Source organism: Elephas maximus, chromosome 3 (genome assembly GCF_024166365.1).
Source record: "Elephas maximus indicus isolate mEleMax1 chromosome 3, mEleMax1 primary haplotype, whole genome shotgun sequence".
Lineage (NCBI taxonomy): Eukaryota > Metazoa > Chordata > Mammalia > Proboscidea > Elephantidae > Elephas > Elephas maximus.
In genome coordinates, this window is record NC_064821.1 from 140,402,001 (window position 1) to 140,417,542 (window position 15,542).

General features: G+C 41.0%; 2 non-coding genes across 2 annotated transcripts; both read left to right on the plus strand.

Annotated features, from left to right (window-relative positions):
• The first annotated feature begins 3,702 nt into the window (after window positions 1-3,702).
• On the plus strand, window positions 3,703-3,774 carry TRNAH-GUG (transfer RNA histidin (anticodon GUG)). The gene has a single exon. It is a non-coding gene; the product is annotated as a tRNA-His (tRNA).
• Window positions 3,775-8,760: 4,986 nt separating this feature from the next.
• Window positions 8,761-8,831, plus strand: TRNAG-CCC (transfer RNA glycine (anticodon CCC)). The gene has a single exon. It is a non-coding gene; the product is annotated as a tRNA-Gly (tRNA).
• The last annotated feature ends 6,711 nt before the right edge of the window (window positions 8,832-15,542 follow it).

A 15,542-nucleotide genomic window follows, 5' to 3' on the forward strand; every position in this document is an offset into this window, starting at 1 on the left:
GGGGGCTGGGTTCACTCAGCAAGGCTCTTATCTTTTGGAACCTCACACTTCTTTCTGTTCGGGTTAAAAAAAAAAAAAAAAAACTTGAGGGGCCACGTTTTCCGCTTCCCAGAAGCGGGAGGAGCAGGTGCCATGGTGCAAGTCGGCCAACATGGTTAGATCACAGCCATGCCGACATTCGCTGTCCTCATGGCACCTCTTGGTCCCACAGGGCCGGAGTTACGACCTGCGTCAGCCTGAGATCTACAGACCCCAGAAGGCCAAGAGAGGACATGTGGGAGAAACCAGCCAAACCTAGTTCACGAGAGACCCCAAAAGGGTCCAGAAGCTAAAGGAAGGTGGTGAATACCCTTCTGTTGGGGCGGAGGGGGGAGGCGGGAAATAGAACAAAGGAAAGGGAAGAAATCCCACGAAATTTCCATTTCTGAATTGCCAAGAAGTCGGCCTCCTCTGGAATCAGAGAGCCCTCTAGTGGCTGGTGAAGGTGAGTTGAGTCCCATCTCCGCTGCCAAAGCAGACAAAAAGAGACACCGTTGTCCTGTTGCCAGTGAGTAAGCAATCCCCAGGTTTGCCCAGTTGAGCAGCACTTGAACTTCCCTACCCCAAATTTCTGTGGATTCCAAAGATGAAACTGAATTTTTTTTTCAATTACCCTTATTTGAAGAAAGACTTAGGTGTGAAGGAAATGTGAAAACCACCACAGTGGGGAAAGCGACTACTATTGAGATTGTCACATTCCTCCCGTCCCTTTAATTACAATTCCACTTTTCCACTAGACCTAGATGGGGCCCAATGCACAGTCTGTGGAACCTTCTGTGAGTCTAGGGTAGATGAATCTGGGAGGTCCACTAGTGAATATTTGAAGTGTAGAAGTCACTTTATTTAGATATGCATATGCGTTTTATTTTTTAAAAAAAAAATATGTAAAAAGTGAATCAAGCACATCGGCTTCATATTACAAACCTGGAAAAGAAAAGTTAAGTATGAACAAATGACAAGCAAACAAAGTCTGACATTCACTACTAAACCCTAAAATCAATTTTCTTGTTCTAGCCTGTTTTTCCATTCTGTAGCTCAACCTCTTCCCACATCTTCTTACATGTGCAGAAAAAGTCAACACTTCCTCAACTTTTAATTTCCAACATTGTACCCAACAGTGTAGCAAATTAGGGACCCTCGTAGGACTCTTTTTTCCTAGAAAAAGAGAGAAAATTATAAATAACATGTGGGTTTGCAGATTATGTGGTTAGAAATAAGGAAAACATCTGAATAAATGACTCAAATCTTAAAAATATAATTTTTAGAAATTCATAACAGCCAAGCTAATTAAAACTGAGTAAAATACTTGAGCAGACTTTCTTTATGAAAGGGGGTCTTAATGGCCAAAAGACACAAGAAAGTACGTTCAACATCATAGCTCGCTATGGAAACGCAAGTTAAAAGCTCAACGATGAACAACCTTTGCCATGAGACCTGAAGAACTGGATGGTGCCAGGCTATTGTTACTGAACATTTTTTTTCAGGATTCTATAGAGGAATCCTGATCAAAAGGGGGAAAATGCAGAACAAAATTTCAAATTCTCTTGGGCTTTAGACTTTCTAGAGCCATGGAGGGCGGGTGAACCCCTGAAAATATTGCCCTGAGATAAGCTTTAAACCTCAAACCTAAAACACCTCCGAAATCCTCTTAAAACCAAACAATACTTTAGCTTAACTAGTGAAAAATATCTGCCTTGAGCATTATGTTCTTTTTTAAAGAATAATATTCCATTGTATTTTCAGTGAACGTTTATACAGCAAATTAGGTTCCCATTTAATAATTTCTACATGACTTGTTCAGTAACAATGGTTACATTTTACACAGTATGTCAACTTTCTCATTATTTCCATCAGATTGTTCCATTTCCTGTAATCTAGTTTCCCTGCCCCCTTGCCTTCTCGTCTTTGTTTTAGACTAAGTTTTAACTTTTGTTCTCATATAGATGATTTTTTTTTTTTAGGAGTATAGTACTCACAGGTGATATCGTTTATGAGCCAATGTATAATTCAGCTAGATGATGACCTCATGGAACAGTTTTGGTTCAAGGTTTAAGAGTATCTCAGGGCAATAATCATGGGGAGTCCAGTAAGTGTGGACTTTTTAAGAACTTGAGTTCTGTTCCACACTTTGCTCCCATTCTATCAGAATCCATCAACTGTGTTCCTGACCAGAAGAGTCGGTAGTGGCAGCTAGGTATCATCTAGTTTTTCTGGTCTCAGGGTAGATGAGGTCATAGTTCATGTAGACTATTTGTCCTGTGTACTAGTTTCTTCTCTGAGTTTTGGTTTCCTTCATTCTCTTTTGTCCATATGCATAGAGACCGATAGTGGTGTCTTAGATGGCCGCTCACAAGCTTTTAAACCACAGACGGTACTCACCAATCTAGGACGCAGAACAAAAACTTAACATACTATATTATGGCAATTAACTGAGTTGTCCCATGAGACTACATGGTCCTAAGCCTTCAGACCCCATAAACCAATCCCACAAGGTTTTTAATAAGTACCTGTGTTTGTGCCACCTGTGCACTTTGTTGTATGTATGAATGTATATGGATGCTTACTTACATACACCTGCATATACGAAAAACAAAAAAAACTGTTACCATCGAGTCAATTTGGACTCAAAGGAACCCTATAGGACAGAGTACAACTGCCCCATTAGGTTTCCAAGGAGTGGCTGGTGGATTCGAACTGGCGACTCTTTGGTTAGCAGCTGAATGCTTAATCACTGCACCACCAGGGCTCCTGCACCTGTTTTGCTGTGTATATGCTCAAGAACAAAACAAAATAAAATTTAAAAATCACCCAGAATGAAACAAACAAAAAACCTCAATGAGATAACAGTACGCGCCCACCAGCACAAGCAGCATTTAAAAGACAGAGAACACAAGATACGGAGTAAGTTACTGCCGGTTAGAATTCCGTTCTAGAAAACTATTTGGCACCTTCTGATGAAGTGAAGCTTGCACCTATCCCATGACGCAGCCGTTCCAGTACTTGGTATACGTGTATTGAATAAAAATGCAACATATCAAAATTTGTGGGGAACAGCTAAAGCCGTGCTGGGAGGGAAATTTATGGGACTAAATGCTTATATTAGGAAAGAGTCTCAAGTCAATAACTTTAACCTATCACCTCAAGGAATGAGAAGAGTAAAATTAACCCAAAGCAAACACAACAGGAAATAAAAAGCAGAAACCAATGACATTAAAAAGCGAAAAAACAACAGAGAAAACTAATGGAACAAACGTCGGTTTTCTAAAAAGAACCGTAAACTTGACAAAGGAAGGAGAGAAGATACAAATCACTAGTATCAGGAATGAAACGGCGTATCACATATCCCTGACTTGGAGCTGATGAAGCCGGCAAACTGGAATACAAAAGGTTCCAACAAAATCCTGTCCTATCTAAGAGTAGGAAAAGGACAGCTTAGCAAGACAGAAAACTTTTAGACAATAACCACTCTCCTCCAGCCAACGGCCACAGAGAAAATTATTTTTATTATGTAGCATGATGGGGTGGGAGAAACGTAGAGAAGACATGAAAGAGAGAAAAGCAGAAGGACCTGTACCTGTCCGAGAACAAATCAGCAACATACTGTGAATGATTCTTGTCAAAAATATTAAAGAAAGCACAGAGACTACCAGGAGCTTGTGGCGCGCCGTGATCGTATAGTGGTTAGTACTCTGCGTTGTGGCCGCAGCAACCTCGGTTCGAATCCGAGTCACGGCATTGTCTGGTGTCTATGATGGCTGAACGTAGCGTATCCTTTGCTTTTGCTTTTCGTCTCTGTGCTGGCTGCGCCCTTTACCTGAGGCCAGCGAGTTCCACATATTGCTGGCTCCCGAGCACATGGCTGTCAGGAGAGCGGAAGTCAGCCCTACATTGCACACACCTGAGTCGTGGTCATCTGGAAACCCCGGACTTGCCTAGTGTCTGAGCACGTGCACAAACTATCCCAAAAAGTCAAGGCTGTCCATAGCTTCCACTAAGGAAATGTGTAGTCTTAACCCCCCCCCCCTTTTTTTTTTTTGTGGTCGAGTTATTTCAAATATCAGTGGGGACCTTATAGACGAAAAGAGAAATGAGATGAAATAAGAATTCCCACTCCAACAGGAAATTTTACAATTTTACAAAAAAAAAGAAAAAAAAATTCTAACCAGTAAGTTATTGAAGTATAATTCACGTAGAGTAAAATACACAAATCTCAACTACACAGTCCGATGAATTTTGACAAATGTAATCATCACCTAGATCAAGTTACAGAAAGTATCCATCCTTTTGAACACTTCTCCAGTCAATCTCTACCTCACTCCCACCTAAGCAATCACCATTCTGTTTTTTATCTCCATAGATTAGTTTTGGCTATTCTTGCAATTTACATAAATGACTGTAATTTTTTGTGTTTGTCTTTTTTTTTTAATGCAACATAGTGTTTTTGAGATATATCCTTGTTGCTGCATGCATGTTTGTGTATTTTTTGGTGTTATTGATGAGTGTAATTTCTATGTGTGAATAAAAGACACTTGATGAACAATTGGGTCATTCCTAGTTTTGGCTATTGCGAAAAGGGTGCTATGAAAATTCTTGTACAAGTATTTTTGTGGATATGTGCATTCATCTCTTTTGCATATGTACCTATTTGTGGAATCACTGGGTTTTGGAGTTTTGCAGAATGGTTGTGCTATTTTACTGCCTCAATAGCAACGAGAGATACTGTTAATCCACATTCTCGTCAGCACCTGGTGTTCTCTCTTTTTTACGTTTTACCCATTCTGATGGGTGTATGTTGGTATACCATCATGACTTAAATTTTTGTTTCCATTATGAGTAATGATGTTGAAGGTATTTTCTTATGTCTTTTGGGTATTAAAAAATTCTCTTTTGTGAAGAGAGCCTCTTCCCTTTTAATTGGCTTAACTTTTTTTTTTTTTTACTTTTTAAATAAATATTTTATCCTACAATACATTTGTACATACAGAAAAGTTGAGACGATAGCACTGAAAATTCACATGTATTTCATAACCAGTTTCCCCATTTATTAATATCTTAGATGGTACATTGGACACAATTAATGAACTAATATTGATACATTCTTATTAACTGAAGTACATATTTTTTTCAGGTGTCCTTAGCTTTTGCTTAAGATCCTTTTTCTGTTCCAGGCTACATCATTATATTTAGTTGCCATGTCTCCTTAAGCTCCTCTTAACTGTGACAATTCCTCAAACTTTCCTTGTGTATGATGGCTTGACAATTTTGAGGAGTACTGGCCAGGTGTTTTGAAGAACGTCCCTCAATTGGGACTTGTCTGATGTTTTTCTCATGATTAGGTTGGGGGTATGGGTTTGGAAAGGTAAAACACTATTTCATCCCATCAAATCAACATGATCTTACCACTGTTGATGTTAATCTTGGTCACCTGGTTGAGGTAGTGTTCCTCAGGTCTTTGTTGTAAAGGTGCTCTTTTTCCCCCTTTCCAGACTGTTTCTTTGGAAGAAAGTCACTATGAGTAGCCACATTTAAGTAGTGGGTTTTGTGTCATACCTCTTTGAGCCCAGGCTACCTAAATTATTTGGGATTCTTCTGCAAGGACATTAGTCTATTCTTATGACAATGGGGGGCATTTATATTTACTTACTCAATCATTTGTTTATATTAATATGAACTCCTGAATATGTAGTTTATACTCTGGGTTAATCTAATACTACTGAGTGTGTATTGTTTCTACTATTTTAGTTTGGCCATTGGGAGCTCTTTCAATTGCCTCCTGTGTCCCTTTGACCAACCCCCATCATTCTGTTTCTTTTTAAAAGAGTTCCTGGCTCGCACAAAGAGCAAAGGGTTCAACTAGGCAGTTTGAACCCAGCCAGAGGCACCTCAGAAGACAAGTGATCTGCTTCCCAAAGGTCACAGCCTTGAAAGCCCTGTGGAGCAGTTCTACTCTGCCTATATGGGTGGGATGCCACGAGTCATAATTTACTCCACAGCAACTAATAAACACCTTTCTTAAAGTCAATATTTATATTTACACCAGTTTAAAGCCTAGTTTACATTTCTACCTACAAACATAAGCTGACAGTTTTAATAAATGCACTCATGATATGTGGTGTACAGATCCAGGCAGAGTCTCACTGCTTCTGCCCACCCTTCTGCTTTGTCTCTATACATTCTTATTTCTATCTAGATCAGGGCCACTGCAGCTGCCAGCGCTTTGATCAGCTTTGCTCCTCCTTGGATACCCTACTGCTTTCTGGCATCAAATGACGCTGCTGAGGGCGGCTGAGCACCCAAAGCTGGTGTAGTTGAAGATCATAGGCTCTTAATTCATCCAGGCTCTGGCCTAAGGGTTCTATTGACTGCTTCTTGCCAGCTCTATTCTGATTTTTACCCTCAATCCTCACTACTTTCTGGACCCTAAGGCCATGATCTCTAACATCTTAACCACTACCGGGTATCTGTACCACCTCTTTCCTGGAGGTTCAGTTGCTTGATTCCCTACTGTGTGGTGAGCACAGTGCCCAGTCCGAGACCCAGTGTGGGAGTCATGTTATGATTCTTTGCCTGGGCTCCTTGCACCTGCCCGGAGAATAGGCAAATGTGACAAGAATATTATTTCTAAACATTTCATGCTACTGTAACTCAGCAGAACTTACTTCCCAGCTTGTAAGACACGCTGCAGGGGTGGTTATTGCACTTCAGGCCAAGCACTAATTCCTTCAGGATCACACCCTGGTTCCCTAGGCTGCCAAACTACTGTGTAGGCAAACTCTTGAATATCTTTTATTCCAGTATCACTGCCTGGTTCTCCACAACTTCCTCATTGACAACAGGATTGCTCCTGGCTGCTGGATCTCAGCGTAGACCAGATTTGCCTATGGAATAAAGAGTCTAGCAGAAGTAGGAAAAGGGTTGCTGCTCTGGTCTGTTATGCACAATAAAAACTTGTGCAGTTGTACCCAGATGCAATAAATGAACTGTTGTGGAAAGAATAGGAACCACACATTGGCCAGGAGTCAAAATTGGGTGCACCTGTACTACCGTTGAACTACCAGTGTTCCAAATTCAAGGTTGCCTGCATAGCTCATGACACTCCCAATAGCCTTGTTTTTCCCTGAGCTGACATCCTTGAGTGACTAAAGAGGAGTGGTTAAGGGAAGAAATCTTGGAGTGAATTTTCACTTACTTGCTCTTTTGTAGGTCTCTGTAACACACATAACAGTTTAAAAACAAGCCTTTTTTTTTTTTTTGCACTTTAAGTGAAAGTTTACAATTCAAGTCAGTTTCTTATACAAAAACTTAAATGTACATGGTTATATGACCCTAGTTACTCTCCCTACAGTGTGACAGCACACTCCTCCTCTCCACCCTGTATTTCCTGTGTTGGTTAATACAGCTCGCAAAAACAGGAACTTTCAATCTTTGGTCTTTTCCAAGGACTCAAAAGAGGCATCAGGGAAGAGAAGCTCAAGGATCACCTAGACCTCCTGGAGTACCCCAGACACATCCCCAAACATCCAGCCTCCTGAACCACCACTGGGTACTGAATACCTGTCTGGGAAAGAACTGGAACCCATCTCAAGCTTGGAAGGAAAGCGATGGGAGGCACCAAACAATGAGGGGGCAAAGAGGTTGCATCAGCCAGTGAATAAATGACTTTCTCTTAGATTCGTGCAGATTTAGGACCAGAGACAAGAGACTCAATGGTTTCTGACGTTTTTGTACTGAGGTTTGTTATGAATTGAATTGTGTCCCGGAAAGCTACGTGGTGTAAAGCCTAACCCCTATACTTGTGTTTGTAATTCCAATTGGGAATAGAGTTTTCTTTGTTATATTAATGAGGAGAAAGCCCTATAGGGTGAGTCTTAAACCAATCAATTTTGAGATATAAAAAGAGCAGATTAGGCCTAGAAACAAGGAAGCACAAATAGAGAAAGATTGATGCCACTCGGAGACTACCAAGAAACCAAGGAAGAGAAGCTGAAAGAGACAAGGATTTTTTCCCAGAGCTGACAGGGAGAGCCTTCTCCCACAGAATAAAAAAAATTCGGACTGATAGCCTCTGAAATTATGAGAAAATAAATTCCTGTCCGTGAAAGCCTTCTTCTTGTGGTATTCCTGATACAGGAGCAGTAAGAAACTAAGACAAGGCGTATGGCCCAGCTGGAGCCCTGGTGACGCTTGGGTGGCAACTAATTCCGCAATTTGAATTCACCAGCTGCTCCTTGGGAACCCTACGGGGCAGCCCTACTCCGTCCTAAAGCGTTGCTCCAGTGTGAATCGGAATCGATTCAACGGCACCGGGTAGTATCCAGTTGGAAAACAGCCAATTTCCGAATTAGTCTCTTTCAAGTCGAATCATTTTATTTGAATGCAATAACTTTAGAGTGTTGTCTGAAACCCTGTGTCCTGGGCATCTTTTATGTGTGTTAGCTGTTTCTTCCAAAGAGAACACTATTTAAACCCATTTTAAACCAAAACCAAACCAAACCCATTGCCATCGAGTCGATTCCGACTCATAGCGACCCTATAGGACAGGGTAGAACTGCCCCATAGAGTTTCCAAGGAGTGCTGGTGGATTTGGTTAGCAGCCATAGCACTTAACCATTACGCCACCAGGGTTTCCAAAGCCATTTTAGAATTGCTTTTTCCAATTCCTGCCGGAGTCATTTTCTGAATAGCCATAGGACTGTAAGTAAAGAAAACCCAACAGCAGCAGCATTGGTGGTTCAGTGGTAGAATTCTCGCCTCCCACGCGGGAGACCCGGGTTCGATTCCCGGCCAATGCATGTCGTCTTTTTTTTTTTTTTAATTCCACTCCCTCTTTCGCGTGCCCAAAACCGTTCCGCTTCCTGCTCTGCTGGGCTATCCATTGCACCGGCAGCACAGGTCATTTTGCTGTCCCGCTCGGCAGCGGGAAAGGAAGGAAAATGAGAACTATACACCTGGAGTTATTTCTGGAGCAGAAGACACTAAGGAGTCGATCTGAACTGGCACTTTGGGTCGATCTGAACTTGGACGTGTGGTGATCCTGTAGGGGTTAGTACTGGGCATGCAGAGCAGCAACCACATGGCCAGACTTGGTCTTTGAAATGACAAGTGAGGTGGGTGGGTCTCCGGGGTTTTATGTACTTGAAATCCAAACCATTATTACTTTTATATTTTCTCTTCGCAAATCCCTGGAATCTAAAATGTCGTTTGACCATTGATTCAAGTCCTAAAACTTGAACTGACCACTGGGCCACATCTCACTATGGAGTGGAGAACAAGAAATAAAATTCCTGAAATGAGAGAAGCTGTGGGCTGGGCAGATATCCCAAAGAAGGACGCTTGTGGGGAGGAAATTCTCAAGATGAGGTGAGCTGTGCAGAGGGGCCTGAGACCTTCCTTCCTGAAGCTTTGCTGCTCTTGGTAAAATTAAGGACAAAAAGGAGCCATAAGTGGAGAGCAACATGTACAGGAAAATCACTTTTCTCACTCCTGTTTGTTTAACACTCCACCAGGTAAATCTGCACGTCAGGGTGTGGTTTTTAATGCTCATGGTTAAGCAGCACTGGGAGGAGGCCATGGCAATCCTTGGCTCTGGGGGTTTGGAGGAGGAGACTCTGGAAAAGGCATACCTGGGTGCATGTGGTTTGTCCACACCGTTTTCATCAACTCTTTTCTTCAGCAAAGCTGTGTGGTCCCCGGATATCATATCAGAGCTACCACATTGGTGGTTTCAGTGAACCTGATTCTTTCTTGAAGGGGCAAGAAGTGACTGACCGAGGCCATTGGAATGAGATGTAAGCACAGAACTTCAAATGCTTTTCCCCATCTTGTCCTCTGTCTGCTACCTCTGCACCTGACTTTTCACACCTCAGTTCAAAATAGCCCGTAGTCTCTCTGTTGTAGTTGTGGGGTGCCATGGAATTGATCTCGACTCATGGCAACCCCATATGACAGAGTAGAACTGCTCATAGGGTTTCCTAGGTTATAATCTTTATGGAAGGAGCCCTGGTGATGCAGTAGTTAAGTGACCAAGAGGTCAGCGGTTGCAACCCTCCAGCTGCTCCGGAGAAGTAAGATGTGGCCTTGGAAACCCTATTGGGGCAGTTCTGCCCTGTCCTATAAGGGTTCTATGAGTCGGAAGGAAGTCATCAGGAACGGGTTTAGTTTTCCTTTAATCTTTAGGGGAGCAGATCACCAGCTCTTTCTCCTGCGGAGCAGCTGGATAGATTCGAACCTTCAGCTGAGCAGTTAAGCAGCCGAGCGCTTAACGGCTTCACCTCCAGGGCTCCTTTGCAGTCTGTCAAAAGATTTACACTTCTTCATGCTCCCTGGAAGGAATGTTTCCCTCTTGATCCTATAATTCCTCCAGGATTGACTTTTTTAGAGAGCCAATCAGTATCACAGACTAGTTCAACATCCTGAATTATTTGAATTTCCCAAACTGGGATAAATATCACACAATTAAAACAAAAACAAAAACCTGTTGCCATCAAGACGATTCCAACTCATAGTGACTCTACAGGACACAGTAGAACTGCCCCATAGAGTTTCCAATGAGCACCTACTGTATATCAAATTACAAAACATGTACAAGAGTTATACCTAAAATTCTGAATAGACACCAAAAGGAGATCGTATTAGAGAACCTCACTTACACACCCACCCTACCTCTGTGATTTTCCAGTGGTTCCATAAATACTAATCAATGCCTCCTCAAAGAAAGAAATGTGTCATACAACATTTTTTTTTTTTCTTTCTATCTCTCTCACACACTTTTGAGTCTTTGGAACTTGCTCAAATCAGTAGACTTGTTTAGGCAGAAAAAAGTGGAGTGGATTCCTACCTTTCAAGAAATGTTGACGGTCAAGTTCACATTTTCATCTACACAATTTTGTTTCCCTGGTCTCTGAACTTGGGCAAAGGATTCTCCTGGTAAAGGTGTAGGGATCTCCTCAACTCAGGAACCTGTGTCCATTCAGACCTTAGGTTTTAAGACCCTTAATTACAGGATCATAGGGTTGAGCTAGAGTTGCACTTCTCTTTTTGTTTTGTTTTATTGGCTCTATTCTCAAAATCCACCTCTTCTGGGCCTATTCTCCAGGGCAAAGGAGAGGGCCGGGTCCATGAAGCAAGGCTGCTTTTGCTCCTTCAGATTTTTGGGAGAGTTCCTAAATCAGCAGGAATCCAGTTTCCCTTTTCTGTAGAAAAACGTCTGTAAGTTTTTTCCAGCATTAATCAGTGTCAGATCTACAAATGATCCAAACCAAACCCCCTGCCATCGAGTTGATTCCAACTCATAGCAGCTCTATAGGACAGAGTAGAACTGCCCCATAGGGTTTCCAAGGAGCACCTGGTGGATTTGAACTGCTGACCTCTTGGTTAGCAGCTGTAGCACTTAAACACTGTGTTTCCCTACAAGTGATGTTTAATAGTATTGTTCTCTGGCTGAAAGACACTTTCCTAGAAATGATATGATTACAATCCTCCCTGGAATCATGACCCACTTATGAACACACCTTCTGTTTACTATCATCTTCCCCTATTTCCATTTACTACCTGTTTTGATGCACATTTTTTCAAATGGTCATGCTATTTAGCTCAGGTTTACTTTTTAAATCATAGAGGTAGCAGCCTTGCTAACACTTCTTGGGCCCATCACTGGGAAATCTCATAGAATTTGACAGGTAAAGACTCACGCACTCCAGCCCTGCAAGCTGTCTACCTGGAGCCAAGCAGGAAGCAAAGTCATTGCTGGTCCCTAAAAGCACCTAGAAATGTGGGCCTGCCCTTTTAGTGGCTTTAAGGCAAACTATTTGTAAATAAGTAATTGTGGGTCCCCCCCCCCATCTTGTTTTCTAGTTCTGGGCCAGATTCTGGTCTGAGGGTACAAAGATGGCAATACAATCACTGCCTTCAAAAAGGTCACACTCTAGTGATTGAGGTGTAAGTTGAAGAATGTGGTCTTTGCTCTCCAAACCATATATTATATGAAAGTCCACATGGTTCTCTAATTCATGTGCTCTGGAATTACCAGAGTGTTTTTGGAAGAAAATTCCTGGGATCCACTTCCAGTGATTTCATAGCCGTGAGGTCTTAGAATCTGCATTTTTTAAAAATAATTTATTTTGTTTTTTGTTGTTGGTGGTGAGAATATACACAGCAAAACGTGTACCAATTCCACAGTTTCTACATGTACAATTTAGTGACATGGATTACATTCTTTGAGTAGCACAACCCTCCTTTCTGAGTTGTTCCTTCCCCATTAATATTAACTCACTGCCCCCCAAGTTTCCTATCTACTCTTTTCAGTTGCTGGTGTCAATTTGATTTCATGTAAATAGATCTTAAACAAGCATACTGCTCAAGGCAGACATACTTTCCTGGTTAAGCTAAACTATTTTTTTTATTTTAAGAGGACTTCAGGGGATATTTTTGTTCAAGTTTTAAAGATTATCTGAGGGCAATAGTTTCAGGGGTTCATTCAGCCTCCACGGTTCCAGAAAATCTGAATCATGAGATTTTGAAATTCTGTTCTGCATTGTCTTAGTCATCTAGTGGGGCCATAACAGAAATACCACAGGTGGGTGGCTTTAACAAAGAGATATTTATTTTCTCACAGTCTTGTCGGTTACAAGTCCAAATTTAGGGCGTTGGCTCCAGGAGAAGCCTTTCTCTCTCTGTCGGCTCTGAGGGAAGGTCCTTGTCTTCAATCTTCCCCTGGTCAAGGATCTTCTCAGGTGCAAGGGACCCCATGTCCAAAGGATGTGCTCCACTCCTGGTGCTGCTTTCTTGGTGGTACGAGGTCCCCAGCTCTCTACTTGCTTCCCTTTCCTTTTATCTTCTGGAGATAAAAGGTGGTGCAGGCCACAACCCAGGGAAACTCTCTTTACGCTGGATCAGGGATGAGTCCTGGGTAAGGGTGGTGTCTCAATCCCACCCTAATCCTCTTTAACATAAAATTACAATTGCAAAATGGAGGACAACCACAGAATGCTGGGAATCATGGCCCATCCAAACTGATACACGCATTTCTTGCGGGACATAATTCAATCCATGACATGCGTTTTCCGCCTTTGATCAGGATTCTTTTATAGTATCTTTGATCAAAATGTACAGTATAGCTAGGCACAGTCCTTTTCTTCTGGTCTCAATGCAAAGGAGACAGTTGTTCATGGAGGCAATTAGCCACACATTCTATTTCTTCATCCTATTCCTGACTCTTTTTCCTTTGTTGCTGCAGGCAAATGAAGACCAATCATTGTGCCTGGAATCTTTACTTTTTACCAAGCTATCTGGGTGATTCTAGAGCATGTAGACAGCAGATGAGTTTGAAAAACAGTGCTTTAGGGAATTGATTGATGTGTTACTAAACATAATAGTTTTTTTTTTTAATTAAATTGAGAAGCTTTTATTGAAAATTGCATGACACTCAATAACATTGTTGAGGAAAATTAATCATGTTTTTGCCTCCTAGAAATAAAACAAAGCTAAAACCAGGGGGAAAAAAAAAAAAAAAACATTGCCGTCGAGTCAATTCTGACTCACAACTACCCTGTAGGACAGAGTAGAACTGCCCCGTAGGGTTTCCAAGGAGCCGCTGGTGGACTTGAACTGCCAACCTCTCGCTTAGCATCCGAGCTTTTAACTTCTGCGTCACCAGGGCTCCAAAATAAAGCTACCACTCCCTAAGTCTTTCCTAGATACAGTCATAGAAAAACCAAAAAATTGAAAGAATAAAAACAAAATCCATCAAATACACAGAAATAAGTCTTATCAGCCGACTCACACCTTAGTTATAGATGGACTCACCTTTAACCTTATTACCCTCAGCTATTCAAACATTGACATGAATGAGACTTCAGTTATCATATGTAAATGAAAACATTGGCATAAACTGCTGAGTGGGTCCAGCTGCCTCTCTCCCCACTGCATGGTTCCTCAACTTTTCCTGGTTTCTCTCTTTTTCCTCTTTCCTTCCTGCTCCTCCTCCTTCCTTCTCTGGCTCGTCTGGGCTCACTAGCGCAGGCCACCAGAATATCGGAATACTCCGCCGCAATCTGAGAGGATGACGAACTGTTTTTCATCAGTGGGAGTGCGTTTTTCTCTAGTCAAGGCTTTTTATTTAGAGCTTCCCTCCTCATTCTTATTTTATTATAGCACTTCCCTCCCCAATCTTAGTTTCTATGAACTTTTTTTCAGTTCAATGTGTTATTATCCATTACCATTATTGTTTTTGATGCTCAAAATGTCTCAATTTGGACGAGTTCGGATCTCTTCAAGCTGGTGCCTGTGATCTTTTGACGTGTTTCCATGAATCAAGGAGCATATTCTTCCTTTCTGGCACAAGAAGTTCCAAGCTCAACTTTCCAAAATCAGCCATTTCTCGAAGAATCTGGTTCTTTTGGTGGAGAATGGCATTCACAACAAAGATGTAGCCCCTAGGTAGCATTGCTTCTAGGCTCTGTAAGTGGACATGGTGAGCAAATATTCATATTTAATTCATGAATTTATACTGACACTTTCAATCCCAATCCAGCACCAAGAGGCTCTTCCTCAACTTCCCCTAGTCTGTATTTTTATCTCTTCTCTCTCCTGTTGATAACCCTGATTCCAAACAATTTTTAATACATTTACTCATGTGCTCTATCCTATAATACACACAAAATTGTTTCCAAATTATTCCATCAATATGACTACCAACAATGAATCTACAAAGCAAAGTTCAAAATTTCTTTGCAGATTCTTCTGACATAAGAATATACATCACTGTGGATCACAGAGAACTGCATTTAAAATTTACTTGATTACTTTTTGTGTGATTGTATTATCATTTTGACATGCAGTTAAATTTAAAATTTTCTACTTTTGTTTATCAATTGTAGTGTTTTTTTTTTGAAAACGTAAAACATCACATGGTTTAAAAATCAAAAGTATATTAAAAAGATACTACTTAGCAAAGCCTCACCACCATTTGTATAGCTTAAACCACATTCCCTAGATGAAAACATTTTTATTACCTCCTGAAAAAAGTACAAACATGTCTACCCTCTCCTTAAAGAAAAGGTAGAATACTGTATACATTTTTTCCCGTCTTGCTTTGCTTTTTTTCACATAAACAATTTATCCTAGCAAAAACTCAGCAGCAGTCCATAGAGATCCTCACATGTAGAACTCCATTATGTGTATGCATGACCAGGTCATTCTTTAATGTCTTATATGCAGTCTAACCATTTTGAAATCATTAGTCCAAGTGATCAAACTCACTTTTCAAAGGCAAAAACTAGGCTTAGGAAGAAGAAAGGGAATTTTGAGTGCCAAAGTAACATGTCATAATAATCTCTTTGTAAGGTATTTTTTTTTTAAGGTATTAAAACTATGTATATAATTTAAATATAAAGTTTACATCTTTTATACACATATTTAGTGTTGTGGTGTTTTGTGTACATAAATGAAATAGTGAGACAAAACTGTAAGGCAACTTGGATACATATATCCCCTGACACAACAAT